General features: G+C 41.0%; 2 pseudogenes; one reads left to right on the top strand and one right to left on the bottom strand.

The window, feature by feature from the left end:
- Positions 1–4,912: 4,912 nt before the first annotated feature.
- LOC149139319 (putative pentatricopeptide repeat-containing protein At3g13770, mitochondrial pseudogene) lies at positions 4,913–7,897 on the bottom strand (annotated as a pseudogene).
- A 1,696-nt stretch (positions 7,898–9,593) lies between these two features.
- On the top strand, positions 9,594–12,070 carry LOC149139318 (pentatricopeptide repeat-containing protein At2g13600 pseudogene; annotated as a pseudogene).
- The last annotated feature ends 1,151 nt before the right edge of the window (positions 12,071–13,221 follow it).

Genomic DNA, 13,221 nt, shown 5'->3' with positions numbered 1-13,221 from the left:
GGTAAAGATGGAGGTGAAGGAGGAGATGGAGGTGGAGGCTTGCTCCCATCACCACCATTACCTTTTGGTTGATTTGAACTCTCTCCATGCAACCTTATTTTCCTCTCTTCACATAAAACTTTCACCATTTAAGACATGTCATAGAAAGCCTTTCTGAAAACTCTCTCATCCTCAAACATCATCTCATATCCTTCTTCATGTGCCATGACTGGTGGAGTTTGAGGAGTTTGTGACCTCCTTGAACTGATTTGAGGATTTGGTTCTTCACGCACTCCTCCTCTTTTCACTTTTAACGTTGTAAGCATCATAAAACACTTGCAAACATAATCAAACCTTCAACATAACCATACTCTGATACCAAACTGGTCTGAAATTAAAAACTTGAAGGTTTCTTAAAAAATTGCAAACAAGTTTATGTCTTGTGGGCAATGGATCAAGTTGAAAAAGTACATAAACTTAATGTTTTTAAACTCAGTTTATAGAAATAAAACAGAGAAAAATGAACCATGAACAACAAGAAAAAATGACAATTTGATAACGGAGTTCACCCCTCCTGGGCTACGTCTCCGGGTCCAGCTTCCAATGTTGGGCCTTTTCAATTATATGCTCAAATCTGAAATTACATTAGTTTACAGTGCTCAAATTGCAAAAATAGTGCTGCCAATGGATTCAGAATGCTAAAAAACCCCCATCTAGGCTCTTCTTGAGCTCAAAAAGGTTAAAAAATGAGCAATATATGCCTCCTTGAACAAATTCTGCTAACTGTTCAACAAATATGCAAATCTGGCCAATCATCCTACGAATTCCGCTTTTCCACTGGCCGTCGAGCAACAAATTCGCCTGGGATCGACGGGATTCCTGTCGAAAAAGTTGCAAATTGTCGCCTAGTTAAAGGCGCCAATAACCCTTAAGTGCCAGGTTAGGGTCATATTGCTTCCATGTGGCTAGGGGTCGGGCTAACGCTCACCCCCGCCACTTTTCTCTCTCCTCTCTTGGCTTATGGTTATATGATAGGTCATGGGACCGGGGCCGACGTGGCCATGTGCCACCCGATCCGCCCCCTCTGTTGCTAGTTCTAGTCACATTACACCAATAAGATAGGGGATAGGGGATAGGGCCAAGTGCCATGCCCCTCCCGCCACCAGTCAACGGACAAGACTTTAAATAAAACTGTTGACTATAATATAATAAATTCAATTGCGTGGTCTGTTGGTTAAGCCATTAGTTTATTCAGATGAGGTCTTGTTTTCAACTCCAACGGGGTCAAACAATCACAACTAACCCATTTTGGCCTCTCTCAGAGTGCCACGTGGGATTGGGCCACGTGTCGCTCCGTGATTGGCCCATACCATGTATCCTCAACCAGTAAAAATGCACCAACCAGTCCTGTAGAGTACAGCCATGTGGCAGTATGAGATTGGTCTATACCGCTCATTGTGCATGCCCAGTCAGACGCTGATGTCAACATATGGTCTGCCCAATCAGTAGCCCAGTCAACCCTGCCGCTTGATTTTTTAGCTGTTTGGCCAAAACTTCAGAACACCATATCTTGAGCATACGATGTCGGTTTGAGGCGATTCAAGTGGCGTTGGATTCAGAACAATGAGCACTACAATCTGGAACTGGTTCCGGTTGATTTCGAGCACTTTCAATTTTGAGCATTTTTCTAATCCCCTGGATCACCATCTAGCGATTGGAGCAAAAATATCCTCATAGGCCACTCTCTCTTTCTCAGAGAACCATCTTGCCACAAACTTTGCTTTGTACTTCTCAATGCTGCCATCTATAGCGTGAGCCATCGCCTTGGTAGTCTCCACAATTCTTCCTTTTTTGAAAACTCCACTCAAGAGGCCATGGAAGAAAGAAATTACAAGGAAGCCAAAAATACAACCACAAGAGGGTGACCAAAAAACAAAGAAAATAGTAATAATTAAGGGAGAAAAATATGAAGTACTTATCTTTTGATTAAGGAAGAAACTGCTGAGGGTTGTAGGGAACAATCAACTCCCTCTTGATCCTTGCCTCCTTGCAGAAGTCAGTGAATTCCATCTGCAATTTCATTAAGCTTAGATTCCTTTGTCTTCTTCCGTGGTGGGTGATCATCTTCGTTAATACATCAATTGCTGATGCATGCTGATTTCCTTTCCTTTTCCTTGCATGAGCTACTAGGGCTTGCATTTCTTCATCTTGCGGATTTTGTAAGCTATTTCTAGACAACAATCAAGCCTCCTATTGGACACAACCAGTCCATAGCTTATCAAACTTGGGCAGTTTCTCTCGTGCACAAATTCCCTAAATAAATGGCTCCCATGAGAAAGGGAATCCATTGAGAGTCACTGTAACAAGCCCATCTCTGATCTAGGAGACTCTCATAAGATACGAGACAACAAAATTTGATCTAGTCATCATGGAGATGATTTCTCAAGGTTAGCTTCCTGTTAGTGTTGTTGTTCTCATTCTACCAGAGCATCATATACTTCCTCTTCAATGCAACAACATGAGGAATCAAGTGGTCCTTTATGGAATCTACCAAGATTCTCTTAGCCTTATACTTGACTTTCTCCTCAGCTCCTTTTGGTTCTAGAATGACTTCCTTCTGAAGATTTGTAGCACAATCCAACCGTCTTTCATTCTGAGACTTGATGCTACTTGGTAAGAGATCTAAAAACCAGTCAAGCTGTTGAACACTTGTCGCTTCGGCTGATTTCAATGGCTGCTCTTTCGACCTTGCTCTGATTCCATGTTGAATTTTCTACAAGGTAAGTAGTAGAAAACAATTTTCTAATCTAATAATTACTACCTAATGATCTTCAATCAATTTATCTCAGGCTATTGATATCATTGAACAATTATACACAGAAAATATCAACAACAAATGTAGTGGAAATGATAAATGCTACAGAAATAGAAAGACAAACATGCACAATAGAGACAATATTTTTACCCCGGGAAACCCAATAACTTTTCTTTAAGAGAAATTATTCATTAACAAGGTTTACAAATCAACATTTTGTCTAGAAATCTCTGCCAATAATCCAAGTCAATTAATGGTCAAACCTGGTCAAACCCATACTAGTCAACCTTGGTTAACTCTGTTAGAAATCAGGCCCTACGGCCCCTCTAACTCGGCTTCCTTCATGCTCAGCTCCTTGCTGTCCCCTTCCACACGAGAATAGTCCTTGCTCTTTGTTCGACTATCCAAGAGACCTCATAAAAATGAAGAAGAAACTTGCTTGGTGTTGAAAGTAAGATGTCACATCATCTATATATACTAGTCGAATGGGGGTAAATTAACCCAATGGACACACACTTCATGAGCTGGGCCGACTGGGTGCCTCAAAAATAAATTTTTATTTCAATTTTCTTAGGCTGACTTGGAGACCTCTTTGGCATGCGGGAATACCTCCCGATGCTACACAAAAATCAACAACATTAGCATTTAAGATTCAAATAATGATGAGAGGAATCACATCGTTGATGAAGAAGTGAGACAATGGTAATGTGTCAACATAGAGAAAAACCACGTGCACAAGGATGAACACCAAGATACAAGGAATGATGTGGACAACGAAATAAGAACAATGGGGCAGTCAATGCAAGATATGAGATGAATTGGTGTCATCATGCATTTTAGAATGTGGAGTGAGAGCAGCTATGGCTTCAAATGGCAGTAGTCATTAATCGTTTCAAAAAGTTACCAGATACCATTATGAACAGAACAACAGGCATAGAGGGATGTGTAGAATGAGATGTTAGAAGGAAAATACAGATAGCAGAACCTTGAAGAAAAGGAGGTTGAGATGGAATCGACAAGGATTAGAAGCCTTGTGTGTCATTGCCATGGCTCTCACCTTGTCAATGTGTTGAGTGTACTCTAAGGATGAAAGCTGTTTGCCATGGCCAAAGGCCTGACATGGTAGCAAGAGGATGTGAGGGAGACAGCTGAAGCCATTGCCAGTCAGCAAACACAGTTATAATATTTTAGTGGAAGAGATAGCATAGGAGAAAGCACTCAAGTGCGATGATATTTTGTAGTTGCACACAATGGGGCTTAACAAATTACTATGCCTAATTCTTGCATATTGATTTTGATGTCACCATGACTGGATACTGGAGCCTGCATGAGAAAATCTCGGTGCAAATAAGATTATGAGCATGGTTCTCTGTGTGTCTATGTCTTTGATAGGATGAGAATTATCTTTGCATTTGAATATTCGTGCATTTGTGTGTAAGAGGAATCTCAGTGGGAGAGTGCGCTGGACATTGTTGAGAGACAAACCTTGAGAGTATCTGAGGGTTATTATTTATGTGCTAACAGTTTGTTGCAGACCTGATTGGTACAGAATTACTGCCAGCAAGACACTGAAGTTGCAAGCCAAGCACAGTGCTGTGAGAGTTAATTTCGTTGAAGAAAAGGACATTGAGTTTTCTGGGCCCACCAAGGCCTGTTGTGTTTTCTGATTGAGGGACCTGCTGGTCCATCTGCATCATAATATCACTGTAATTTTAAAATGTTTGCAATTTTAGTGTAAATGTGTAACTACTACCTATACAGAAAATGTTACTGCCGAATATTGATCTTATTCAAATGATATGTTATGAAATAGGCGCCAATCCCTTGCAGTAGGCCTATCCCTATTTAAGGCCAACACCTTCTAGGAATGTCACAAGCTAATTTTCTACTTTTAATGCCTTCTTCGTGTTTTCCTCAGGGAGTATTGCCTCATTAAATATTAGAAGATCTGGACTTTCTCGCATTGCTCCTTTCTTATTACTATATCGACAGGGAATACGAATAACCCTAAGACATGTGACACATGTATTGAGTACTGAAAGACTATATTCATCTATTGCTTTCTGAAAACAACCTGGGATGCTAAGAGAAGTTTTACACAAGATTCCACCAAGCAACTCGCAACTCTGTTAAGATATTCCCATTTTTTCAACTAAGTCATGATGTACTTTCTGGATTTCACAAATTAATTTTGTAATTTAATTTATATAAGATTTCGTTTTGGAGATAAGAACCTCTACAAAGCGCAACATGGGTGATTTGCTTTGTAAATAAAGTTAGCCCTAAGATTCTTTTCAAGAAGGCAATATGTAAAAGAATTTACATGTTTGATGCTAGCTTCCTTTGCATCACCAATAGTCACCACAAGAACACAGGCCATCCTTGAAATGATGAAAGCGATTAGCATCTCTTACAGTAATCTCTCGCCTGGCAATTTGAGAAATAAATTTGATAGAAATATGGCAGTCATGACACACACGAATGTTCTTCACAATTTGAAGAGGTGCCCCTGTTACAGTGCTGATAAGCCCAAAAGCAATGGCCAGCTTCTCACTGTGGTGATATAGGTGGTATTCCTTATCCTCCTCCTCAACGTCATGCAATACATACTTCATGTCAGGCACATAGCCTGCATCTTTCATCTTCATAGCAAGCTTCTCCAAGGATTCATATATTTCTGACATTTGTGGATGTGATCTGTCCCCTGCAGTGAAGGTATGCACCTTGTTCTTAACCTCAATCCAGCTCCAACCTGGCTTCTTTTGTACTCCCCTATCTTTCATTAGCTTTCTCACCCTTGCTACATCATCCCACCTTCCAGTCTCGGCATAAATATTTGATAAAAGCACATATGTTGCAGGATTCAGTGGCTCCAACTCAAAAAGATATTCAGAGGCACACACTGCAAGTTTCACATTACCATGCACTCTGCAGGCACCAAGCAATGCCCCCCACACGTGGGCATCAGGCTCGAAAGGCATGTTGTTGATAAAGATCTCTGCCTCTTCCATGCGTCCAGAGCGGCCAAGAAGGTCTATCATGCAAGCATAGTGCTCTGCTCTTGGTGCGATGCAATAATCATGACTCATGGAACCAAAATAATGATAGCCTGCATCTACTAAGCCAGAATGACTGCATGCATTAAGGATGCCAACAAATGTAACATGGTCTGGTTTTCTGCCAGCCTGTAGCATCTGTTCATATAACTCAAGGGCCTTATTTCCATGCCCATGCTGAGCATAACCAACAATCATAGCAGTCCATGACACCCCATCTCGTTCAGGCATTCGTTCAAATGCCTGAAGTGCATCAGCAATGCTCCCACATTTTGCATACATTGTAATGACTGTGTTACCCACACATACATGTGACTCTAGTTGAACTTCGATGAGATGGGCATGGATTTGTTTACCTTGTTCAAGAGCTGCTAGGCTTGCACATGCACTTAGAACAGTGGCAAAAGTGAACTGATCCGGTCTGATGCTTCCCAATTGCATCTGGCAAAACAATTCCAATGCTTTCTCATCGTGCCCATTCTGTACATATCCTGCCATCATGGCAGTCCAGGAGACTACATTACATTGATGCATTTTGTCAAACACTTTATGTGCATCCTCCATGCTCCCACATTTGTTATATACATCAACAAGGGCACTCCCCACAAAGACATTGAACTCAAAACCACTTTTCTGAATGTGCAGATGAACCTGCGTGGCCTGGTCCAAAGAAGACATGGTCACACAGGTTTTAAGAATGCTAGCGAAAGTGAACTGGTTTGGCTTTGTCCCTGCCTGTAACATCTGTTTGAAGAGTTGTAGGGCTTCCTTGCCAAATCCATGTTGGGAATACCCTGTAATCATGGTAGTCCATGAGACAGTATCTCGTTCAGGCATTTCATCAAACAGAATGCGTGCAATGCCAATGCTTCCATGTTTGACATAGCCTTCTAACATCAAATTCCACGAGAACAGGTTTCGCAGAGGCATTATGTCAAACAAATAGCGAGCGCGTTCCAGATTCCCAGAATTTGCATATCCCGAGAGCAGAGAATTCCATGAGAATACAGTTCTCACAGGCATTTTGTCAAACACTAGGAGTGCATCGACAATACTCCCACATTTAGCATACAAATTGACGAGACTATTTTGTATGAAGAGTTGGGGTTGAAATCCAGTGACATTCATGTGCGCATGGATCAGCTTTCCCTCTACCAGGGATTTTGACTCGGCGTACCCCTGCAAGAGACGGGCATAGACGTTGGCGTCTGCCTTAAAGGCCATAACTCGCAATTTCGTTGTGTCTGTATTGAAACTATGGTTTCCCCTATGTTCACCAGGGATTTCACAAAGGGTATTACTGATGCCATGTTGCCCGGCACGGTGACGTTGATTCCAACGAGCATATTGAGGACGCTTGATCATGAATGTCTTCTGGATATATACATGTATATTGTTGTTATGCACCTCGTATATTCACGGTATGCAGTTTGCAATGTCCGGAAGAGGAGTGCGAGTTTTGGTGGATTCCAGAGAATTTCATATCTCTTAGTACCAAACTATCGGATGTAAAAAACGATGACATTAGCCTGATCTAGCATTAGAATTAAATCTGTCAATATCCAGCGATACTCTCAATCTCAGTAACGTTGGAAAGCTGTAAAAACAGGCATTATTGATACTCTCATTCACACTTCCAAACCAAGAACTGGCCCGGTTTGCATTGGCTGTATGGACAATAATTCAAGATGGAAAATTGGCAATAATAGATCGTGTTTAAGAAAGGGGCTGGATTTGGCTTCTTTTAAATTTGCATTCACCTGAATTTGGCGATTTCCATCGAAATTGTTTGCAACTGCGTTAAATAAAAGGGAGTTTCGCACCTGTTAATAAGATTTCCATCCAAATTGTTTGCAACTGGCTTAAATAAAAGGGAGTTTCGCACCTGTTAATAATAATATGTAGAGTTTTGTGAAACGGGGATCTACTGACGAAGGTTTGGATACGTGTAATTTGTTACTAACCCATTTTCTAATTGTTAGGAATATGAGATTACTCCCTCTCCCCAGTGCAGTACGATAATGGGCAGATATTTTCCTTTTCTTTTAGCGGGAAGCGAAAAGCTACATTGGTCATATTTAAGAATGAGACGAAAAGGTTAATTTTTTTTGGAAACTGTAAATATTAAAGGCATAAATGTAATCGTGACAAGCGTTCTTTAAACTGTTGAATCTTCCAGTATGATGGGAAATGGAATCTACAATGATTGAAAATTAAGTAAATTGAAAAGATCAAATCGTTGACCTGTTACTTCGGCAGGAATTTATTGGAATCGCAAGTTTGATAGCTAGTTTCTGCACAATGAAAATGTCCCAAAGGTTTTCGAGGGTGCTGAATTCAAATATGCAGTTAAAAAACCATTTTAACTGCAACAAATCAAGATTTAACCTCAATTTCTTCCGCCGGATTCCGTCACCGGAATCTCCAAAAAGTCGCATTATCTATAACGCGACTTTTTGAAAGCATTTCCGGCGGGTTTTTCCGGTCGAAATCCGACAGGAATTTATTGGAATCGCAAGTTTGATAGCTAGTTTCTGTACAATGAAAGCGTCCCAGGGGTTTTAGAGGGTGTTGAATCCAAATATGCAGTTAAAAAACCATTTTAACTGCAACAAATCAAGATTTAACCTCAATTTCTTCCGCCGGATTCCGTCACCAAAATCTCTAAAAAATCGCATTATAGACAACTCCATTTACAATTACATGTTAAATAAGGAAGGTCAAAGAACTAGCCGAGTTGTACTGTTTTTCTCACCAGGAGAAACTTATTACTTTCGTAGACCTCGTAGTGATCAGTATCTTCAAGTAGACCTCGAAGTGAACGGTATCTTCAAGTTGTTCAGTGGGAGAGCTGCCCTTCTCTGTATTCATTAACCCGGCAAATGCACAATGGAATTTTCAATCGAGTGTCCCACTTGGTGTCCAATAACCCCACGACAAGCTTAGGGGAAACACGATGAAGTGCCTTCGCAGTGTGTAATCCAGCAACACCTCAACGGGGTTAGGGAAACTATCATGGGAATATACATAACTCTGGAGGCTAGCAACCTCTATTAGGGAATAGTTTGAGGACAGTTCAGCCTTTTCTAAGAATGGGTTTTTGCGGGATGTTTAAAAGGCAATGAAGTGTCCCTATCAGCATATGATTATGGTGTATTGTAGTTTATTGTTACGAAAACTAATTCTCTGAACCAATGTGAGATAGGTTATAATATTTTTGCCATTTGCTGATAACAAGATTATATGATTATGTTTGGCCAAACATTATATTGTTTATGACAGTATTCGCAATGAGATGAAGTTTTGTGTCCTTCATTCTATAAGAAGTTGTATCAGTATAAGAACTCGTTCCATTGCTTTTAGTACTAGTACTTCTAATTGTTTTTCTTACAGCAATGCAGACAGAGATAGGTATGCTCATCTTCTGCACAAATGTGCCAACATTAAATCCCTGGCAGAGGGAAAGCAGATTCATACTCATCTCCTCAAGACAGCTCTTCAGCAAGACGTATTTCTAGGAAATCACCTCATAAACATGTATTCTAAGTGCGGGGTAATGGAGGAAGCATGCACTTTTTTTGGCAAAATGCAGAAGGCAAATGTCCTCTCTTGGAATACTATGATTTCAGGGTACACCAGTATGGGTTCCCTAACGGATGCAGAGCAACTGTTTGACAAAATGCCCGACCGAGACCTCGTTTCTTGGAATGCTATGTTGGCTGGATATTCACGGTATGGAGGCGGGGACAAAGCCTGGAGACTGTTTTATCAAATGAAGTTGGCGGGCACTACCCCGGATCAGTTCACCTACTCCACTGTTCTTACTTGGTGTGCTAACTCACCAACGTTTAAACAGGGCAAGCAGATCCATTCACAGGTTATACAAACTGGATTTGAATCAAATGTTTATGTGAGTAGTGCACTTGTTGATATGTATTCTAAATGCAGGAACATAGAGGATGCACACCAAGTATTCCAGGAAATGACTGAAAAAAACCTTGTCTCGTGGAATGCCATGATTGCAGGATTTGCCAGATGCGGAAGAATTCAAGACGCACGCCGAGTGTTCAACGAAATGCCTGTAAAGAGCGATGTCTCATGGAGTGCCATGATCGCAGGATATGCGCAGAATGGCAATGGTCGGCATGCCGTGGATTTGTTCTCTCAAATGCTTTGGACAAGCCTGAAACCAAATGAGTTTGCATATGCCAGCGTTGTCAATGCCTGTACAATGTTACCAATACAACTGGGTAAGCAAATCCATGCCTTGGTGATCAGAAGTGGATTTGATTCACATTTATCAGTTACCAATGCCCTTATCACTATGTACGGAAAGGAGGTGAATATAGCCGATGCATGCAAAGTGTTTGGAGAAATGCCTGAACGTAATGATGTTTCATGGAATGCTATGATTGCCGCATATGCCCAACAAAGGCTTGGCGAGGAAGCTCTCCAACTCTTCGGACAAATGTTAGTGCTGGGCATCAGAGTAGACGAGTTCACTATTGCTAGCATACTCAGTGTGTGTGCTTGCTTATTAGCACTGCAACTAGGCAAACAACTTCATGCCTACATTATTAAATCTGGCCTTGAGCCACATGACGGTAACGCTGTTGTTGACATGTATGCTAAATGTATGTGTCTTGAGGATGCACGCAAAGTATTTGACAGAATGAACAACGCCAATGTAATTTCGTGGAATGCAATGATTGTAGGCTGCAGTGTGAATGACCAGAGTGAAGAGGCCCTGAAGTTGTTTTGCCAAATGGAAAGGGAAGGCAGGCAGCCAGATGAAGTCACCTTTGCAGCTGTTATGAGTGCTTGTGCTAGTTTAGCGGCTCTGGAACTTGGCAAACAGATCCATGTGGACATATTTAGGACTGGAATGGATTCGTTTGTTTGTGTGTCTAATTCCCTTGTTACCATGTATGCTAAATGTGGGATATTAGATGATGCACGTAGGGTGTTTGATACAATGCTGGACAAAGATGTGGTTTCATGGAATGCAATAATTGCAGGATATGCCCAACATGGATATGGTAAGGCAGCCCAACAACTCTTTGAACAGATGTTACATGTGGGAATAAAACCTGATTGCATTAGCTTCACTGGTGTTCTTTCTGCATGCAGCTATGCAGGTTTGATAGATGAAGGTTACTATTACTTTAATTCCATGTCTCAAGACCATTCTATAATGCCGGAAATTGAGCACTATGCATGTATGATTGATCTTCTAGGACGGGCTGGACATCTTGAGGCAGCAAAGCTCTTCATTGACAAAATGCCATTTGAACCTGATGCTGTTTTGTGGGCAACTTTATTGAATGCCAGTAGAATTTATGGCAATGCAGAACTCGGACAGCATGCTGCCGAATGCCTGTATAAGTTGGAACCAAAGAACCCTTCAACATATATACTTCTTTCAAACATCTATGCTGTATCTGCCAGATGGGATGATGTTGCAAGGTTAAGAAAGATGATGAAAGACAAGGGTGTTAAGAAAGAACCAGGATGCAGCTGGATTGAAGTTGGGCATCAAGTGCATGCATTTATGGTAGGAGACAGATCACACCCACAAACAGAGGAGATCTATGCAACATTGGAGAGACTGGCTTGTCAAATGAGGGATGTTGGCTACATACCTGATACAAGTTTTGTTCTCCAGGGCATGGAGGAGCAATAAGAAGCATATTCTTTCTAACCACACTGAGAAGCCAACCGTTGATTTTGAGTTTATCAGCACGACCTTGGATAACTTGTCAAAATGTTGTCAATAAACTCGTGTGCAGCAATCTTTTCAATACTGCTAAGCTCATATCCATGATTAATGGACAACATACTGATGCCAGAGATGCCAATCAATCCCATTATTAGAAGGAATGACTTTGCTCTTCAAGAAATTATTGCTGACATCCAGTACACTAAACAATGAACAGAAACTGGTTATATTCAACAGAACTTGTAATTTGTAAATTAGTTAGCCAAGTAGCGTTCTATATTCTGGTTTGTTATGACTTTCATGTGTTTGAGAGGGATTATCATTCTCACAGAAAACCCAATAAAACCTTGACAGGGTCTCACGTAGACCATGCAAATGGGTGAATACAATATGAGGCAGTTTAAAGTATTTGTGGGCCAATCATATTGACATTGCCAATATCAACAAGACCCCCCTGTTAGCATGTTCCTGCCTTGAATATATTTATGAAGACATACTTGTATTGTAGAAATCACTATTTGGAAGATTGCCACTTACCCCTGCTTGAAAGGCAATACAATAAACCAATAACTACCATCAAGTTACTATTCAAAGAAAATTTACCAAAAACATCATATATCTTGGCTTCAATGAAGGGCAGAAAATACTTATAAAGTAGATGATATTTGTGCATAAAATATGTTCCAAGCTACCATACTCCAAATATCTATATATATTTGGAGCTTTAGTTGGTTGTGCTAAAATATTAGTGATTAAGCTTCGTGATCAGGGCTGCAAGGGAGCCCCCCCTCCTTCCGAATCCGCTCCCGAAGCGCGCTCTGCTCAGGAGAGACCTGGGAGCTCACTCCCTAAAAAAAATTGCGCTCCTTGGTTTGATGGAATGATGGAGGGAGGGATCGCTCCGGGAGCAACTTTTAAAGATGGGGACCGATCGCTCGTGCACCAAAGAAAGGCTCTGGCCACAAAAGAGAAAGCTGCGCGATTTTTTTGGGAGGGAGGGAAGGGGTCACAAGAAATAAAATGCCTCCTCCCCACCCACAATGTATCATTTGCATGATCAAGAGAGCAAGAGAGGGCTTTTGGAGTTTGAGTTGAGGAGGTGAGTGAGAGGAAAATTGAGAGGGTTGTTTGAGGAGCTTGCAATGGAGATTGGTGCTTGGGATTGAAGGCACCATTGGAGAGCCAAAGAGGTAGGGTCTAATCCCATTCTTTTTATTTTTCCTTGTAGCATTTGTGATTTTTATATTTTCATTGTTGAATAAAAGATGTTCTCTTCTCTCTTTCCCATTCCCATTCCTCCTTCATTTTATTGTAGGCAAGAAACTATAACTCCACCAAACATCATGGTTATATGGCTTGGCATTCTCTTGATGTTGGTTCCTTTTTTGTTATGATGGTGTTGGGGAGCAAAAGGAGTCATGAGGAGGATGAAGAAGTGGGTAGTGGTGGATTTGGAAACCCTAGAGAGGAGGAGTACCAAGAGGAAGAGGAGGAGGATAATGAGAGTGGAGATGATGAGGGCAAAAAAACCAAAGTAGATAAGATAAGATAATTATATTTATGTCCAACTAATGACCACAAAGTAGGTCAAAGGGACTGTTGAGTACACTGATGTATATACAAAGCGGGAGAACCAAACGGTCTCCTATAAA

This window comes from Pinus tabuliformis, chromosome X (assembly GCF_031772625.1).
Source record: "Pinus tabuliformis cultivar Carrire ecotype Pingquan chromosome X, CPIR1, whole genome shotgun sequence".
Taxonomy (NCBI): domain Eukaryota; kingdom Viridiplantae; phylum Streptophyta; class Pinopsida; order Pinales; family Pinaceae; genus Pinus; species Pinus tabuliformis.
Note: the sequence above shows the minus strand (reverse complement) of the source record. Positions and strands in the feature narration are given on the sequence as shown.